We start from the raw sequence: 17,202 nt of genomic DNA, 5'->3' as shown, positions 1-17,202 counted from the left end.
GGAGGGAGGATGGAAAAACCTAATGGGAAAAGGTCTCCTAAGAGGTGCAGTGCCCTTGCAGGGCACTGGAAACCAGCAGAAATGGCAGGAGGGATGTTGTCATCGTTGAGGGCTCTGCAAGGTACCTCAACAGGTTATCCAGCCAAGCCTGGGCTTTGGCTGCACTTGGCAACAGACGAGGTCCATGGTGTCCTCAGCTGCCCCTCCTGCCACCCACGTCCCCCATGCTGTGAAAAACGCCAGGTGAAGGGGAAACAAGAGTCACTGTAATAGATGAATGCAGCAGTTTGCAGGAGGGGGGAGGGAGAGAGTAATGAAAAAGTGTTAATATTGAAGCAATAAAGCTTGTGGCCATTTTTCAGTCTGAAACGCACAACACCATAAAACAATGCTTAAAGGCACTCACTTCTGTTCCAAACCACCTGCACGCTAAGGCACCCTGCTATTAGCACATAAGTTGTTTACTACCAGTCTTATTTCAGTCAGACTCCAGGAGAGCCATAAAGCTGAATTTCTTCACTCAGTACAGGAGTCCAAATGGCCTCAGGTTTTCCTTGGTATGCCAAGCCCCAGCGTGTCACCTGCGATCCCTGCCCAGTCACTAACCCACTCATTTCTACTAAGATGTATAAAAGTCAAATCAAAGCAAGGGGAATCTGTGCCTGGCACATGGCACACATACACCCTCCTTCTTGCCTGCTTCTCCTCGAGCTCCTGAAGCAACAGCTACTCTCAGTGAGGTGTGCTCAGCACAACTATGATGGTGGCTTTATCTGCCAGTAAGCATCCCTTGTGTTACACTTTCCCAAAATGGTCTGGGCAGTGGTTGGTAAAATGAGACTTCTATTTCCTCTCCTGAAACAATTTCTTCAAAAAAAATGTAATGGAGAAATAATGAAATATAATGGCAAAACAAATAAATAATGGATATTCTTTTGAAATTAAGACATTTTCATCTGTTTATTTATCACTTGCCTCTTTTTTGTTTCTTTCGTTTGCTCTTTTGTTTGGCCCAAATAAAAGCATGTGAGTTCAAAGCAACTCACCCAGTTTTTTTTCCTCTGTCAGAAGCAAATATTATGATTCAGGGACACCTAGAGAGATGGCCCAGCTACAAAGAAAAATCTTTGTCTCACAGAGAGGACTACTAATTCAAGGAAAAAAAGATAGAGGCTAGAAGAATAGTGTTATCTACAGGAAAGTTTAAGGCTGACAGAAAAGCCTGTGGAATTGCAGGAATAGCGAAGAATAAAGAGAAGTAGGAGTTAATCTCAGGTCTGCGCAGGCACCATGAAGGGAGGAAGCCAGATGTGAGAGTTTCACATGAGAGACCACACTGGCTCACCAGCCCATGGGTGAACTACTTACAGCCTGGAGCCCAGTGAAACTGCCAAGCCTTAACAAGTTCTATAAATTATACCATCTTTCTGGGAGCTACATGACAAACCATGAAACAGCCCAGCAGCAGCAGCAGCAGCATTCTATTGACTAATAAAATAGACAGAGATACACTAGTATGGTGGGAAAACCAGTTTTGCCCATATTTACACACCTTCGCAATGAGAGTCAATAATGAAAAGCACCCTATTAACTGTCTGCCTTTTTTCAAAGGCACCTTTACCTCTTATGCATTCAATTCCCACATCTGAATACAGGTCAGGAGTCCAGGACATACAAAAAAATCCAAATGGCCTAAACAACACTGTTGAGTCCCAGGTTATGTACTATGAAGAACACTACAACAACAAGTAAACTAAACTGTATCACTTGAGAGCAGCATTTTCAAATCTTTTTCCTTGTGCTTACCATCATGGGAAACATTATCTTACTAATTCTTCTTTCTTTAGTTGCCATAGATGCAGTGCCACAGTTCTGCAGCAACATGCAGCCATCTTCATAAGCTGGTTCAGATCTGAGCACAGCTGCACTTCTGACTGCTTCCCTTCTTGCTTTCAGTCTGGCAAAGGTATCCTCCAGTTCCATCCTGCCCTTCCCCACTGGACAGTTCACAGACTCCTCCCCACAGACTAGTTCAAGCACATTAAAACAGATTAAGCTTCTGTAATGAAGTGGTGCCATACACTTTTCAGTGTCACTCGTTCTGGTCCAGGAACAGTTTGCATGCACCCCAAAAGGATGCTTTCTGAAAATGACAAATCTTCCATCTCTTCCAGCTGCAAGGAGAGCCCATCCTTGCAATCCTACATTTAAAACCATTGCTAGCCCGAGGAGCAGCCCAGTGTTAAACTTCAGTCAATATAGTGCTGTCAACCTGTCTTCACACTGATCCATGATATGTGAGCAGCAGTAGGGTGCTCACAGTGGTAACAGCCACATGTTATTGCACCACCAGGGCTCTCACAGTGCTCTGAGCTCAAAAGTGTCCCCAGAACACAAAAGGGAGACAACCACAGCTATGGTTACCAGTGTGTGTTACCAGCCACCACATGACTGCACCATGGCAAGCAAGGGGACTGCAGGCTGGCAAGCCCATGGCTCCTTGGGGAATGAGCCTCAACAGCCCCAAAAAGCTCCTATGATGGGTCTGCTTTCCTTTTGATTAATATATTCAACCTCTCCTTTCTCTTTCCACCAAAAAACTGTCATTTTGCAAATAGCCCCTCTAGAATTCTTCAAAGTTGCACATAAAAATGCAGCAACCTCTGCAAACAGGGAGGAATGGGCAAGTCAACCATCAATCCAGGAGGTGTCTTCCAAGTTCATCTACCATACTAACCCACCACATCATCATTTCATATTATAAAGTTACTTTAATGGCTGTACAAAAAGCTCCATTAAGAATGAATTATTAGTTCTCCATCAATGACTTTAACATCTGCCTTAGTAAGGCAATCATTTATTAATAACAAAATAAATAGCTAGGCTTCTCTTAGAATAAATTTTAGTAGTAAAATGAGAGGAAAAAAGACTCATAATTATAAGATGTTAGTACATATTTTATTTTAAGTTACCCAAGTATTTCCCAGGCAAAATGCTACACCCTACCTTTACTCATTAAAACAGAACATGGCCTGAAGTTTAACAAAGAGGAAAAAAAATAATATCTTTTCCTATACAGTGGCATTCCTTCAGTTAAGAAGTTTCTTATTTCTGCTGCATTTTTCATAGCACCCATATCAATATTGCTACTAAAATTTTAATGGATATTTAGTGTTACTGGAATATACATGTTTTTTTTTATTAAATATGAATTTCAAAAATTTTTGGAAAAATTAAAAACATTATACAACATGAAAAACTTCAACCAAAATACAAAATTTAAACTATGCTGGTATTTTTCTGTCTTTCTAAAAATATGGTACTTTATCAGTTCCTCCTTCTGGAGCTCTCAGTCAGCTCTCTTCAAAACAAAGAGAAGGTGATTCTCTGGTGCACTAAAGGTTGCAGCTCTTTGTGAACAAGGTGGCCCCACTGAATGCTGCTTGGCTGGGCTCACACTCAGGAGCTGAGCAATGATCTGAAGCAGAAGCTCAGATGGTTGTGGTGAGGTCCTGCAATGTGTTTTCACAGGAGACACCTGATGTGGGCTATGTTGTGAACAGTCCACCATGAACAGACACACACACTGCAATTCTGACTTCACAAGATGTGATGACAGCAGCAGATATGCTGAGGAAAATAAACAACCTTTTTTTATGTAGCAGTGCCAGCAGAAAGCAGCCCAGAAGTTGGTACAACTACTCTTGGGAATAATTACTGCAACACTTCTAGCCTCCCACTAATTTTGAGGCAGTGCCACAATTGCCATGCACAGCCATTCTTGCTTCCATGCAGGAGGAGGAGCAACCCTGGCAGATCTCCATGTGCTGCTAGGCTGAGTCCTAAGTGCTGTGCAACCCTCTGAGAGTCACTGGCTGTTTCTGGAATCTAAGAAAGGGAAAGGCTTTTAAAAAGTTACGATGAACTTAAATCTGGTGGAGCCATGCTGGAAAGGTAAATGAACACTGCTTGAGGACGAGTGGCTCCTCAGCTCTCACTGCATTCAGTGTGGATGCCCCGTGTCTCTCTGGAGGGCAGGGCTGACCAACCTCTGATCCCCATCAGTGGCACATGCTCAGCAGCCAAGGGGTGATCTGTGCTTTGCACCCGTTAGCCCAGACTGCTGCCGGGCTTGGCAGAAGAAGGCAGAAGCCAAAATCCTGCCTTAGGCTGATGGCTTCACCCAAGAAGCAGCATTTTCTGGTCCTGCTGAGCTCAGGAGCTGTCAGGTTCCTGCTGAGCTGGAAATAAAAGCTTCACTTTTTTTTTCCTCCTTCTTTCTCCCCATTTGACAACTGCACATAAACACTTGTAGATTGGGACTGTTACACCCCTGCAGGCTTAAAACAACCTTGTTCAGGCATGGACGACAGCTCTTGATGGCAACATGAATGTGACTGCAGACTAATTCCCCTTGTTGTTCTGACACATGAAAACCACCTCTGAAATCGCTGCACTGTCTGTAGTCACTCCTGTTACACATCTCTGCACAGTCAGCACTCAGCCAAGCCAACACAGGAAAGAAGCACACAGGAAAAACTTGCACCTTCATACTGCTTTGTGCAGAGTTCTTTTTTAGTGTAATCATGGAAAGACATTAATAGCTTAATTTAAATACAGGTCTATCAACAGACTCTAAATTTTTTTAATACATGCACTCTGCACAGGACTGGTTTGTGTCTAAAGCACATTAAGTGAATCTCTGTCTCTGGAAAGACAGACTACTAGGAAAAAGACTGTCAATTGAAAAGGTACTTCTTCCTTCAATATTCTATGCTCAGAAAATCCAGGGCCCAGTGAGAGAATCTGGAGCCATAAAGGCTTGTTGTCAGCAGAGAAGGATCCAGTGAAGGGACATTTAACCACACTGGACATACACAAGCCCATGGATCCAGGGGGGATGCATCCATGAGTGCTGAGGGAGCTGACTGAAGTTCACAGGAGGCTACTCTAAACGATCTTTCAAAGATCATAGGGATCAGATGAATTTCTTGAGGACTGCATGAAAGCCAGTCCTATTTTCAAGAAAGAGGATCCCATAAACTAGGCAGGCCAGTTTCACCTCCAACCCTGGGGAGGTGATCAGCAAGTAAATCTGGGAACAATTACCTTAACATATGGAGTAAAATTAAATGACTGGGAATAGTCAGCATAGATTTATGAAGGCAGAAATCACATCTGAACAACCTGATAGTTTTCTGCAATGAGATGCCTGCTGAGATGAGAAAGAAGTGGATGTTAATTTATCTTGACTTCAGCAGAGCTTTTGATGCTGTCTCCCGTAACATCCTCATTGACACACTGATGAAGTACAGACTAAACATGGAAATGGTGAGGTGGAGAGAACACTGGCTGAACTGCTTGGCTCAAAAGGCTGTGCACAGCAGCATGAAGTCCAGCAAGAGGCCCATCACTAGTGGAGCACTCCAGGGTTCAGTACTGGGACCAACATCATTTAACATTTTCACAACAAACCTGGAGGGTGGGAGAGAATCTCCAGCAAGCTGCTTGATGATAAAACCAGGGAGGAGCAGTTGATGCACCAGGTGGGTGTGCTGCCATCCAGAAGGACCTGGACTGGCTGGAGAACATGCTGGCAGGAACCTCATACAGCTCAACAAAGGTGAGTTCTGCACCTGGGTCTGGTTAGCTCCATGCATCACTACATGCTGGGGCCTGATCAGCTGGAAAGCAGGCTTGCAGAGAGCAACATCAGGGTCCTGACAGACACAAAGTGTGTGCCCTCACAGAAAGGTGGGTAACAGCATCATGGGCTGCTTTAGAAAGAGCATCACCAGCAGGTTAAGGATGCTCCTCCCCCTCCACTCAGCCCTGGTGAGACACCTGCACAGAGCTGTTAGTCCTGGGCTTCCTGGTTTGTGCAAAACATGGACTGAAACAAGTCAGCAAAGGCCACAAAGGTGATAAAAGAACTGGAAGATCTGATGTATGAGAGGCTGAGATTCCAAGGACTGTTCAGCTTGGAGAAGGCTCAGGGCAGGTCTCATCAGTATGTATAAACAACTGATGGGAGACAATAATGAAGACAGGCTCTTCCCAGTTGTGCCCAGCAAAAGGAGGCAATGGGCACAAACTGAAATACAAGGAACTCCATCTGAAAGCAAGAAAATATTTTATTTTTCTTTTTTCCCTCTCCCTACTGTGGGGGTGGTCACATCTGGAACAGGTTATTGAGAGAGGTTGTGGCATCTCCATCCAAGCCTGGTGGACATAGTTCTGAGCAACATGCTTAAGCAGTGGACTAAGTAATCTCCAGATATTCTTTGCAGCCTCAGACATTCCATGATTACTTCCAATCAAGTTAAACAGAACAGCTGAAAGAACTACAGTTCAAGAGGAAAATACTCAAAAGCAGCAGAACTTAAGACAGAGGTAATTCTAGGTTTTGCGGCATAATGCTTAACTCCTACAGATGCACATTTTTATTTCCTCTTTGTGTTACACAAGACTGTACAACCTGTGTGGTCTGAAAAGAAGAGATGCAATTCATGGGGTTCTTCACTTGCAACACAGTTAGTTATAAACACATATTCCAAACAAGAACTTGGCTGAAGATGTTTTCTATCACTCAGATTTTATGAAATATCTTACCACTGAGTACAGTTTCCACTATGACTACAGTAAGCAGATTCAATTACAGATGTTCTCTTTTAAAAACACTATTTGAAAGGAACATGGTGTAAAGCATTAATTGAAATGAAGTTCCTTTCCACAAGAACAGTGCTTCCTGAGAAACAGTTATATTAGCCAACTAACACTGAAGAGACACAATTACTATGTTGCTCTGTGACTCTAAATCAAAATAGTATTCTTCTTTTTTAACTCACACCAGCATCCAAAAACAAAGGACCAAAACTGCAAATGTTTATTCATTTTTGTAACTGAAGTCAACAAATTGAATTACTGAATTGATAGCATGACAATATCCCCAGTAAATATGCATAAACTTATCTGTAAACTCTTGAAAGGATAAGTTTTTTAAATGATAACAAGTCACACACAGTCAATTTATTTAGGTAAATAAATTCCTAAGAACCTAATGGACCAATTAAGTGATTAACTGAATTCAATGCATCAAACACCAACTTAGGTGCCTACTCTCATACAAGCTGTTTTAAAAACACTGCTCTTAAAGAAACCAAACAGAGTGAAAATAAGAAGTTTGAGTGGTTTTTTTTAATGCTTTTGAGCACCAAAATGACATTCAAGCTGGCAAGAAAACAAGGGGAAACTTTCATTCTGTTTTCTGTACACAAATTACAGAAGATAATCCTCCAAGTGTAGCTAGAAAGCTTCAAAATGAAACAAGACCACTGAACAAGCTTTCTAAAATTCCAACTTTTGTTATTAATTTTGTCAGTCAAATGGATTGTAATAGGAAATACATTTTTCCATCCTTCATTTACAATACTCTCTTAGAACATCTGAGGCCAATTCACAACCCTCTACAGGGATATGACATTTGCCAAGAGAAAGAAAAAAACAACTCTGCAGGAACAAGCCACCAAGGTTTTCCCTGAAGCTTCCTGTTGGGATTTGTAGCCTTAAAAGGAAAAAAGGCTTTTTAATGCTGCCCTCAGCTTGCCAAACTAAGAGCCCTCGGGTGTGCTTGGTGTCTGTCACTGCATTCGCTCAGGGATTCTGTGTGGCTTTCTCTTGCTATCTTCCAGCAGATCCAGCACGGCTGTTTTCATCTCCTGGCATGATCCAAACCCTCTATCAGGCTATTTGCTTAACCCAGAAATCCCAGAGCTCCCCAGGAGTCCGAGCTCTGCAGGAAAGCTCAAGCACCAGAAGACACTGCAGAAGCAAGGCCATCTCTGCCCAATACCTCTACAGGTCCAGATAATCTGGAGGTGAGAAGGGGGGCACCTCTGCTTGACCAGACTTTTTCCAAAGCCACCGAGGGAGTCATCCTTAAGGATAACCTCCACATGTAAGCAAAGGACCTACAGGATCATGCAGTTCCTGCCTTGGGAAAAAAAAAAATCAACTACCACCTGAATTTTCAAGTTCACAGTAACAGAAACAGAAATACTTTTGAAATTCATGTAGTAATAGCACTGATAGCAGAAAAATTCCTCTTAAATGCCTTGAACAATTTGGTTTTACACTTCAAGACAACAAGTTTAATTTCTACTACTGTTTTACAATGAAGAGAAGCTCCCTTAGGTACTAAGCCTAATAAAAAGGAGCCTACCACATACTTGCCCACAGTCATTAATTTTGAGTACTGAAAACCACTGCTCACTGCTTTTCTCGTGGTGGAAAAGGGCCATGCAGAGGAAATTCAAATGCCCAGATAATTCATAAAAATACTATATAATATGGTATATTTAAGCATGGCTACATAAAGTAAGCAAGATTAAACAGTATGGCAAATAGAAGTGAAGTATAAACATATTTTCCCTTATAACACCAAACGGAAGTCACATCCATTTAAGCAAATATTTTTCTATACTGATAGAAGCCAAATACGTGGGGTAAACTGCTGTGCTTTTTTCTGTTTGCTTCATATAAAATCACACAGAAAATTTATGTTCACATAACACTAACAACAAAATGCTCTTTGCTATTTTACAAGCTGTTTGTAATGAACATTTTAGCTCTCTCAAAAGGTGAAGAATAAATCAGCCAAACTCTTTATGCATGTTCTGTGAGGATACCCATCCTCAGTAAAAACAAATTTCACTAGCCTTAGTCAGCAAGCTGCAGTGGTATGTGCCAAAGCTATGACATGCACCAAAAACTTGGAGACTTGTTAACTGGTAGCAAGATACAACAGAATATGCCCACTGAAAACTACTCAGATTTCCCAAATGGCCTTTGAATGGCTTTCTTTTTTGAACAAGAACTTGATGCTTCACATTATATCTGTGCACACTATTTTCTCCTTCTTCCCTGAATTCTAAACATTTTTCTTACATTTACTTCTTCTGAGATTCAGTAGTGACAGTTTCTTCTTTACACTCCTACATATATTTTGCACAAGCTGTTAAACAGAATTAGTCCATGCTCCTCTTTCACATTTTTCCTGTGCTCTGAAGGAACCCAATACACAGACTTTTGAGAAATCCTAGCTTTGACCCTTACCACCTAGCTACTAACTTGTGCAAACATGGTTTGCCAGGATGAAGAAAGATCTTATGGACTGTAGTCATGCAGACCTTCCAAATGGCCACAAGAAACACTTAGCAGGTGAAAAGAGGTTCCAGGTGGCTGGCTACAAAGGGGTGTGAATACAGCCTTTGGAAGACAAGTTGAACATGCTGAGTGTAAACTCTACACTGCCCTTAGCTACCGTGACACCCCTTACAAACAGATAACCACAAAAACATTGCCTGGTATCATTTCACAGTTTGCACTCTGCACATACAATAACCCAGGTTAGTTCTAAAGGATACCATCAGCAAGAGGGATGGCTGGGACTTGTACCTAAATACAGAAAAAAATTATTCATTTACCTTGAGCATAAAGGTACTCACTCCTCAAATTTCATGACAAGTCTTCACTGCAAATTTCCCCTTATCATTCAAAATCAGCATGAACATGTTAGAATCACCTAGAGAAGTGAAGCCTTGTGGTCTTCACAGACCTAGCAAAACAGAAAGATTGATGTAAGTGAATTCCCTCTGCCTCCTCAAAAAAGGCAAAATTACACCCTGATAATTCTTTCAGTTGGAGTTCACTAATTGTCTTTTAGTTGGAAATAAGAACAACCAGTTTTGTGGCAACAATCACTAGCCTTAATGTTTGATTTTTTTAAAAATAAAAATAAAACTACCAGAAGAAATACTAGGAAGAAAGCAAAGTGAAGCAACAATGTAAAACTCTTGGATTCTGGAACAGTAAATAATGCAAGTGTGGACATCCTTCCTTCACCATGTGGTAGGACCACATGGCAGCAGGAGCAAAATCATCATGTGCAGTATCTGAAGACCGTGCCACAGAACAGAAAATAAAGGTGGATAATAAAGAATAAACCTATTATGCAAGTGCTGATATGTTTAAATCTGGAGGCACACTAGCACTTCCTGCAGAGCTTTTTGCCAAGTACAGAATCCTTGGGGAAAATGGCTTAATCCCCAGCAATGACGCAGTGTGAGAAGCCTATCTGGGACACACTTAATGCCGTCCTCCACACGGAGGGTGCACTTCCAGGAATAAAGAGTTAGTCACCATGTCTACCTCCACCACCCATCCCCTCATCTTTTGCATATCCTGCTCTGCAGAGACAGGCATTCACACCTACAGGATGCTGCTAAGTCATGCGGGGACATGGCATGCAGGGAACTGCTCTTCTAAAGAAAATGCCTGCAAATACAATGGACATCTCACTAAGATTTCTTCTTTCACATGGATTCCCACAGGTGGTTTTGCTACACCCCATTCCTGAATGGAAGCACCAATCTGCTTCTGCACACCTTCTCATGAAGGTTAGTAAAGGGGCAGAGAGCATCTTCTTGCATATACCAAGACTCAAGGGAGTCATATGAAACAGATAGTTAAAATGGTTTAAAATCACAGAATCACTGAAGTTGGAAAAGACCTCTAAGATCATTGAGTCCAACCATTAACCTGGCCACATCCATGTCCATCACTAAAGCATGTCCACAAGTGCCACATCCACGTCTTCTGAACACTTCCAGAGATGGTGATTCCACCACTTCCCTGGCAGTCTGTTCCAATGCCTAGAACACCACTTCAGTGAAGAACATTTTCCTAATATCCAGTCTAAACCTCCCCTGGTGTAATGAGGCCATCTTCTCTGGTCCTGTCACTTGCTACCTGGGAGAAAACAAGGAGTCCCTTAGGTATAGATTCATCTCCAAGTTATAGGAAACTGTTTTTTTTCATTTTTTTCCCCTTAAGTTTCTCTGTGGAATTGTGATTTATGCTGAATGCTGTAAACATTTCTTGTTAGCTCATTTCCAAAGCTCATCTCAGAGTGGGATAAGATCACATGCAGCAGTCCCATGAAGCAAAGGAATGAGTCATCGGTCTGAAAGTTAAGGAACAGACAAAATTGTAGATTCGGACCAAGGTAAGCATAGTACTGAATGAAACACCAGTTCTAAATTACATCTCTGGAGAGAGCAGTCTAGAACAGCAACTCATAAACAGACCTACCTAACACAGCATTAAAAAATACATATAGAGTCACCAGTGGGATACTTAAGATAAAAGCCCTATGGAATTCAAGGAAGGGGAAAGTCTCCCTGAAAAATGCTTGAAATAGCTGAAGAAATTCAATTACAGCAGCAAACACTTCGTAACTAAGTTGGTCAGGTTTGTGTCTGGTGTTTTTACAGGCAGGCATGAAGACTAAGGACTATGAAAACTATGGACTATGTCATTTTTAAACAAAGTGAATAATTTAATTTCCAGTGAACTCTATTAATTTTAGTTCTACTAAAAGCAATACAATTTTACACAAAGAAGAAAAAAAAAAGCAATAGTGCAAATGCTCTCTCATTTAGAGTACAAGTGGTTTCTTCTCTGACTGAACAAAGAGCACTCAAAAAATGAGAGTATGTCTCATGAACCACACTGACAAAAAAGGCTCAAAATCTGTTTATGTGATTTTGCTGGTCTATATGCAAGTAATCTAGGTAATAAGCTTAGACTTCTACCACAGCAACTGAGAGGAAAGCATGTCCCCAGAGATCTATAGCCTGATTAGTGATGGTAAGCTGAGATAGCACAGCCCCAGCTGCTCAATATTACACCAAAAAAAAAAGAGGTGGGCAGGTTCAGAGAAAGCTGCACATATTGGTTTCACTCCTATTAACAATTTACCCCTACTATCTCACTCACCCACTCCCTCTTCACCAAAGCATGAAATGACAGTTGCTTAGATTTAAGCTGTTCAATATTCAGTTTACTGTCATCACAGATTACAAAACAAATTGACAAAATGCCACCATTCCACACACCAATTCCCAAATATCACGCTAGTCCTGTGAATCTTCAGATGTTTTGCTCTCCTGAAGTCTTCTGCTCTGTCTCCACTTAACCAGCCACAGCAGTGAGCTTCAGCCACAGCTCCTTCTCCTTCTCTGCTCCAAGGCAGCACTGAGGATCACCGAGGGTGCAATACACATCAGGGGGATTTCCCCCCCCATCCTTCACCTGCACCTGAGCATTACATCCCATTAATTTCCCTTTAGCTCCTGCATGCTCTACAGAGATCATATCTACCATCTCCAGGGAACCTTACCCACACCCAGTGCATGACTGCCTGAGCTGGTTCAGCCCTCACTGACAGAAGGAAAAGAGAGTGGGAAGAAGGAGAGCCTGGGAGTAAGGCCTTCAGCTCAGCTCTTCAGGAAACTTCCCCACACAGTGACTCTGCTGGCTCAGGTGCACCATTCACAAGTTTAAATTGTGGTGGCTCTCTCCCCACTAACACTTCAGCCCAGTCATGCTGCAACATCCTGAGCACTGACTGCATCATCTAGGGACGGTGAACATGCTCCAAGTGTCTGGCTGAGAAGGGTGAGGACCTCATCAAGGAAAGCGATACCAAAAATGTATTAAGAGGATGAGTGCTCAAAACAGGGCAGTGCCATTTAAAAACTTCCAACACATACTAGAATGTCCCAAGGATGGAATACTACTAAATTTTTATATTGATAAATCCAAACACATGATTCAACAGCTTAATAGGATGATAAATTTGAAGATTATAAAGACTACATCCCTTCTTCTCCAATCCGGACCTGCTTCTTCACTTACTGATTTTTTAAGGAAGCTCAGCTTCCATCTCTATTTCATGGCTTCTAATTAGCTTATTTCTCATTTTAAGTATTTACACCTTGGGAGTTGAAAAAGCAATGGGATAAGTGATGAGCAGAAGGAATAAAAATTGGCTGTGCATGATAACCACGCCAGGAGCTGGACCACCTAACCTGCAGGCAGGATGGAAAGCAGCTTGGGAATGTCTCCTTCCTGTTCATGAAAACACAAGGGGCTGTGACTTCCCACCAGACTGCAGCTGCATCACACCTACCACGCAGTGACTCAGAGCACCCCTGCCACACACACAATTAAGTTCTGTCAAGCCACCACTGACCACCTCTAGTGCACAGCACATGGCACGCTTTAATTTAGCGTTAGCAAAATACCAACAGCCCCTGGAGAGACTTGGATTTAATTCTACTTCAAAAATATGTTCACTGTACTAGAAGCAAAGTAGCACCAATGAATAATAATTACTAACTGTCAGCTCTTTGAACATTTTCATACCTATACTGAAAGTCTTGGAAAGGATGGCTCCTCTCTCCCAACATGAATGCCAGAAACAGTATTTTTTCTGAAAAGAAAGAACACATCAGATTGCAGATGTTAACTCTACATTTTCTTTCTAAACAGTCCAGATCCTGAAAGAAGAAGAAACAAGAATACAGTATGTAAAACTGCAGCTCAAATGTTTTCAGCAGCCCAGCAAAATCCTATTGCACACATTTTTGTCAGTGAAGAAACAGATCTGCTGTGAGGCACAGCATGTATTTCATGGCAACAGTACAGACTCATGTTTCTGCTTCCTGGGAAGTCACTGCTGTGTAAAAGGATATGACTGGCTTCACAGGGCAAGGTAAAATTTACTGTCCTGAAACAGACTGAAAATGGAAAACAGGTGTAGCAGTCACAGATAGAAACACACAGAGCTATCAGAAGGGGTTGAGGAGCAGGATACATCAACACCAATTTATACAATTTAAATACCACAGGCGATGCTTTTCTCCTCCACCTGACAACTTCGCTTTTTCCTTTCCATTTTCCTTGCTTTTCAGCCCTTTGGAAACCTCACTCACAAGGGAGAAGATGTCACATTTCCCCTGGAACAAAATTGGCTTATGACACATTGTATAATTCCAAAAATACATCATGCATTAATTTGACATACTCCTGTCATCAAGACCTTAATTTCTAATATCTTCTTTTCCAGATACTATTAGAAAATTCCTCTGCCTCAGTTACCTAACTTGTAATACTTTAGGAAGCAAAGGGTCTCCTTGTTCATCCCAAGGTCCTTCACCTGGAGGATTCACAAATCTTTGGGGAAGGTCTGCTTTAGTATCCTCCTGAACATACAATGTTCTCACCTAGCGAGTGACTGCTGGTGAGCTGCTTTTCTCACCCAACACTTTGTATTTTAATTCCTGTATTTCCTTCACTAATTTCACCCCTCTGCTTCTGTGCATTAATTTTTCCCCCTACTCTTTGTTCCTATCAACTCTTTCCTTTCACTTTGTTTTGCTGTCCAGATCTGTGTGCCCCTATTTGCCATCAGACTACTATGAGTGCTACAGGTTATCTTGAATTCTGCAAAGGAGTACAATCATGATTTCTGTGCAATACCCTACAAGCTTGGGAGTGTGTCTGGCAACTGTTCAAACTGTTTAGGTAGAACCCTAAAATTTAAGTGGGACATTTTCTGTAAAATAGATGTGTTTCTGCTACATAAACTTTATGCCCTCCTACCTTCTCTAGAATTACAGCTGCTTCACTCTTGATTGTAAAAAGGCAGGAGCAGAGAGAGATAGGATATATACACATGCTGAAAGGCTTTATAATGTCTTCTGATGGACAATTAACTGTAGTCTGTGAGTCAGAAAACTGTAAGAGATCTACCTCTCACAATTTTGTGACCTTTCTGGTTAGGAGCTATTCACCAGCTCAGGTAAGTTGCCATTCCATCTTCACAACAGACCTCACCTGGTTAAATACTACATATCTCTTGCAGATAGCAGAATAATTACATACACACACACATCAGATGACACAGTGCTATGTATTTTTCACAGAATGTCCAAAAGTTCCATTCCCTGGTTTCAGAGTTTGATGATAAACAATGTGAGTGGACTCCATAAACCAGAGATCCACCCCAAACTGTATACTGATGTTGCTGAGATCAAACTTGCCTCTCTAAATCAGCCCTAAATTAAAATATAAAAAGGACACTTCATAGAGATAATAAATACTGATAGCTATTTTTCACAGCCTTCAATATACACTCATTTGCACTTGTGAAAGACAATTACAAAACCCTACTCTGACTTTATACATCACCAAACCAAAACAGTAAATGGATGTACCCATGTACTCCCTTTGCACTGCTCTCTGTGACTGCAAAGAGTCTGGGAGAAATGCAAACCAAAATTGATAAATTAAAGAGTTCCTTTCTGTGTCCTATCCCACTGGTTTTTGTTTAATTGCTTCTTTATCTCACCATCAAAATCAGAGTACCATTTACTGTCACAAAGCTGTCCTGGATATAAAGGAAAAGCAAAGGTCTTATTTTTAAACCCAATTCCTTAGGTGGGAGCATTGCCCAAGCAAAAGCAGCCAGCTGGCTGGGCTGTGTAAGAGGGTAGGAGGCAGGGGATAACAATCTTAATATTTTTGGATGCAAGTTTAGGAAAGAAAAAGCAAAGACAGATGCTGTTAACTGCAGAGGACACCTGAGAAGTCGATCCACAGCACTCTACACGAGCCAAGGCTGATCTTACTTTTCCTTCCCACATACCTGGGCAAGCAGCCCAGCTAAAAGCACACAGCACCAGCAAGGAGACTCTGCTCTGAATGTGCTCTTTCTACCACATATGTTAGCCAATTTGACCAAAAACACCTGTAAATTCTGTCCAGAATAAAAAAAAACCTCACCCAACCAGAGCCAAAGCACCACTGCCAAGCTGGAGAAAATGACCCTGACCTGGGGGGCAGCTCTGGCAGAAGCAGAGGGGGAAAGACTGGAAGAGGTCTTCTTCTGTTTAAACATACTTTTAGTCATGTCTTTGTCAGTAACTATTGTTTTTCTGCCAAGTTTGCATAATCCTTTGCACAACAAGGTACGTTTAGCACATGATCTTATAAAAATACCTTTCTCAAAAAGAAACTATTTCTGCAGCTATGAAATCTAAAAACCTTCAGGTTACAGATTTTACTTTGGTCTACTTCATTACACACCTCATGTGCAGACTTATTACAGGAAAACGTTACCTAATTAAATTTATTATGCTTTGTGGGGCTGTTTTGTTAACTTAGTTAATTAAAAACTTCTCAATTTATGTAATTTATCATGGCATGACCATTGTTAATGAAGCTGACAAAAGATACTGTTGGATAAATTCATGCAAAGGAGATGAAGCAGAGCAGAATGAAGGATTATGTTCTCAGACTTGCGAAGCAAAGAAGCCTGAAATAAATGGAAGTTGTGAGTGTTTGGAGCAGACAGTGCATTTATTGTAATTATTTCAGGCTGCATGCTGATTGGAAAAGATTAACATAAATAGGAGCTGCTATTGCAGATGTTTCTATTCTTGCTAGGAAATCCCTTGAATATAGGAAGCACAGAATAAAAATGTGAAGATGCTGTACTACAGAAATGTAAGTTTTTTTCTATTATTTTTTCTGTTCTGGACATACCAGAAGAAGTATAAACAAAGCTGTTAATCCTTAAGGACTTGAAGGAAAAACATCACTTTTCTCTGCTAACATGATAAAACCTCCAGATGTCAGCTGACTACCCAGCAATGAATGCTCGGCACATTCCCTCCTCCCTTCCAGATGTGCCCTTAAACTGCATGGCACCCAGGTCACTGCCAGGTCACATGGCCTGCAGCTAGACCATAGTCAGTGAAATAAAATCCACAGTAATTAACAGCATTTAAGATCCTTGTTCCTCCATTCACAGCAGCAAATTGGATACATAAATAATTCACATGTAATTCTGATATTTCTGACTTCCTTTCTATATTAACCAATGGCAAAATTTCCATTCAGTCTAGGAAAAAAATACAGAGAACTCTTTTTCTGAAAATTTTCCACAATTTAGAAGTAGATAAAAATACCCAATGACAGTCCTGGAGGTGTGTGTAATACCTGTCATCCTGTCTTCTGCTTACCTTCCTCACATCTCATAATTTGTTTCCTTGTCTCCCAAGGATCCCAAGAAACAGAAACCAAGAATTAAAGTAAATGACTCAGGGCAGGACTTTTTTGACTGCAACTTCAATCTGCTCAGGTCACTGCAACACTTTTAAAAAGAAGTATATACAACTATTCAAGCTCTTTGGTTCTTTGTGGACGAGCTGCATGAAGCATCCTCCATATTGGCAAAGATCAGCTTGAGTCAAAGATGCTGTGTCAGTACAGTATCTGGCTGAATGTTATTTC

The 17,202-nt window shown here is 41.3% G+C and overlaps 1 protein-coding gene across 11 annotated transcripts in view; it reads right to left on the bottom strand.

Moving 5' to 3' along the window:
* Positions 1-17,202, bottom strand: part of LRRC3B (leucine rich repeat containing 3B) — a 45,107-nt gene that overhangs the window by 13,905 nt on the left and 14,000 nt on the right. For 3 of the 11 annotated variants that reach the window (XM_071429385.1, XM_071429387.1, XM_071429388.1), the window contains 2 exons: positions 13,270-13,336; positions 9,486-9,616 (listed from right to left, as the gene is read on the bottom strand). The exons of 4 other annotated variants lie outside the window; for them this stretch is intronic. The gene's annotated coding sequence lies outside the window, so the exon portion shown is untranslated. The remainder of the gene's footprint in view (positions 1-9,485; positions 9,617-13,269; positions 13,337-17,202) is intronic. 4 more of the 11 variants (XM_071429391.1, XM_071429395.1, XM_071429386.1 and 1 more) reach the window with 2 other exon arrangements.

This window comes from Agelaius tricolor, unplaced genomic scaffold, assembly GCF_023055355.1.
Source record: "Agelaius tricolor isolate 1412-34295 unplaced genomic scaffold, bAgeTri1.0.p SCAF_6, whole genome shotgun sequence".
NCBI classification, from domain to species: Eukaryota; Metazoa; Chordata; class Aves; order Passeriformes; family Icteridae; genus Agelaius; species Agelaius tricolor.
This window is presented reverse-complemented; position numbering and strand designations above follow the sequence as displayed.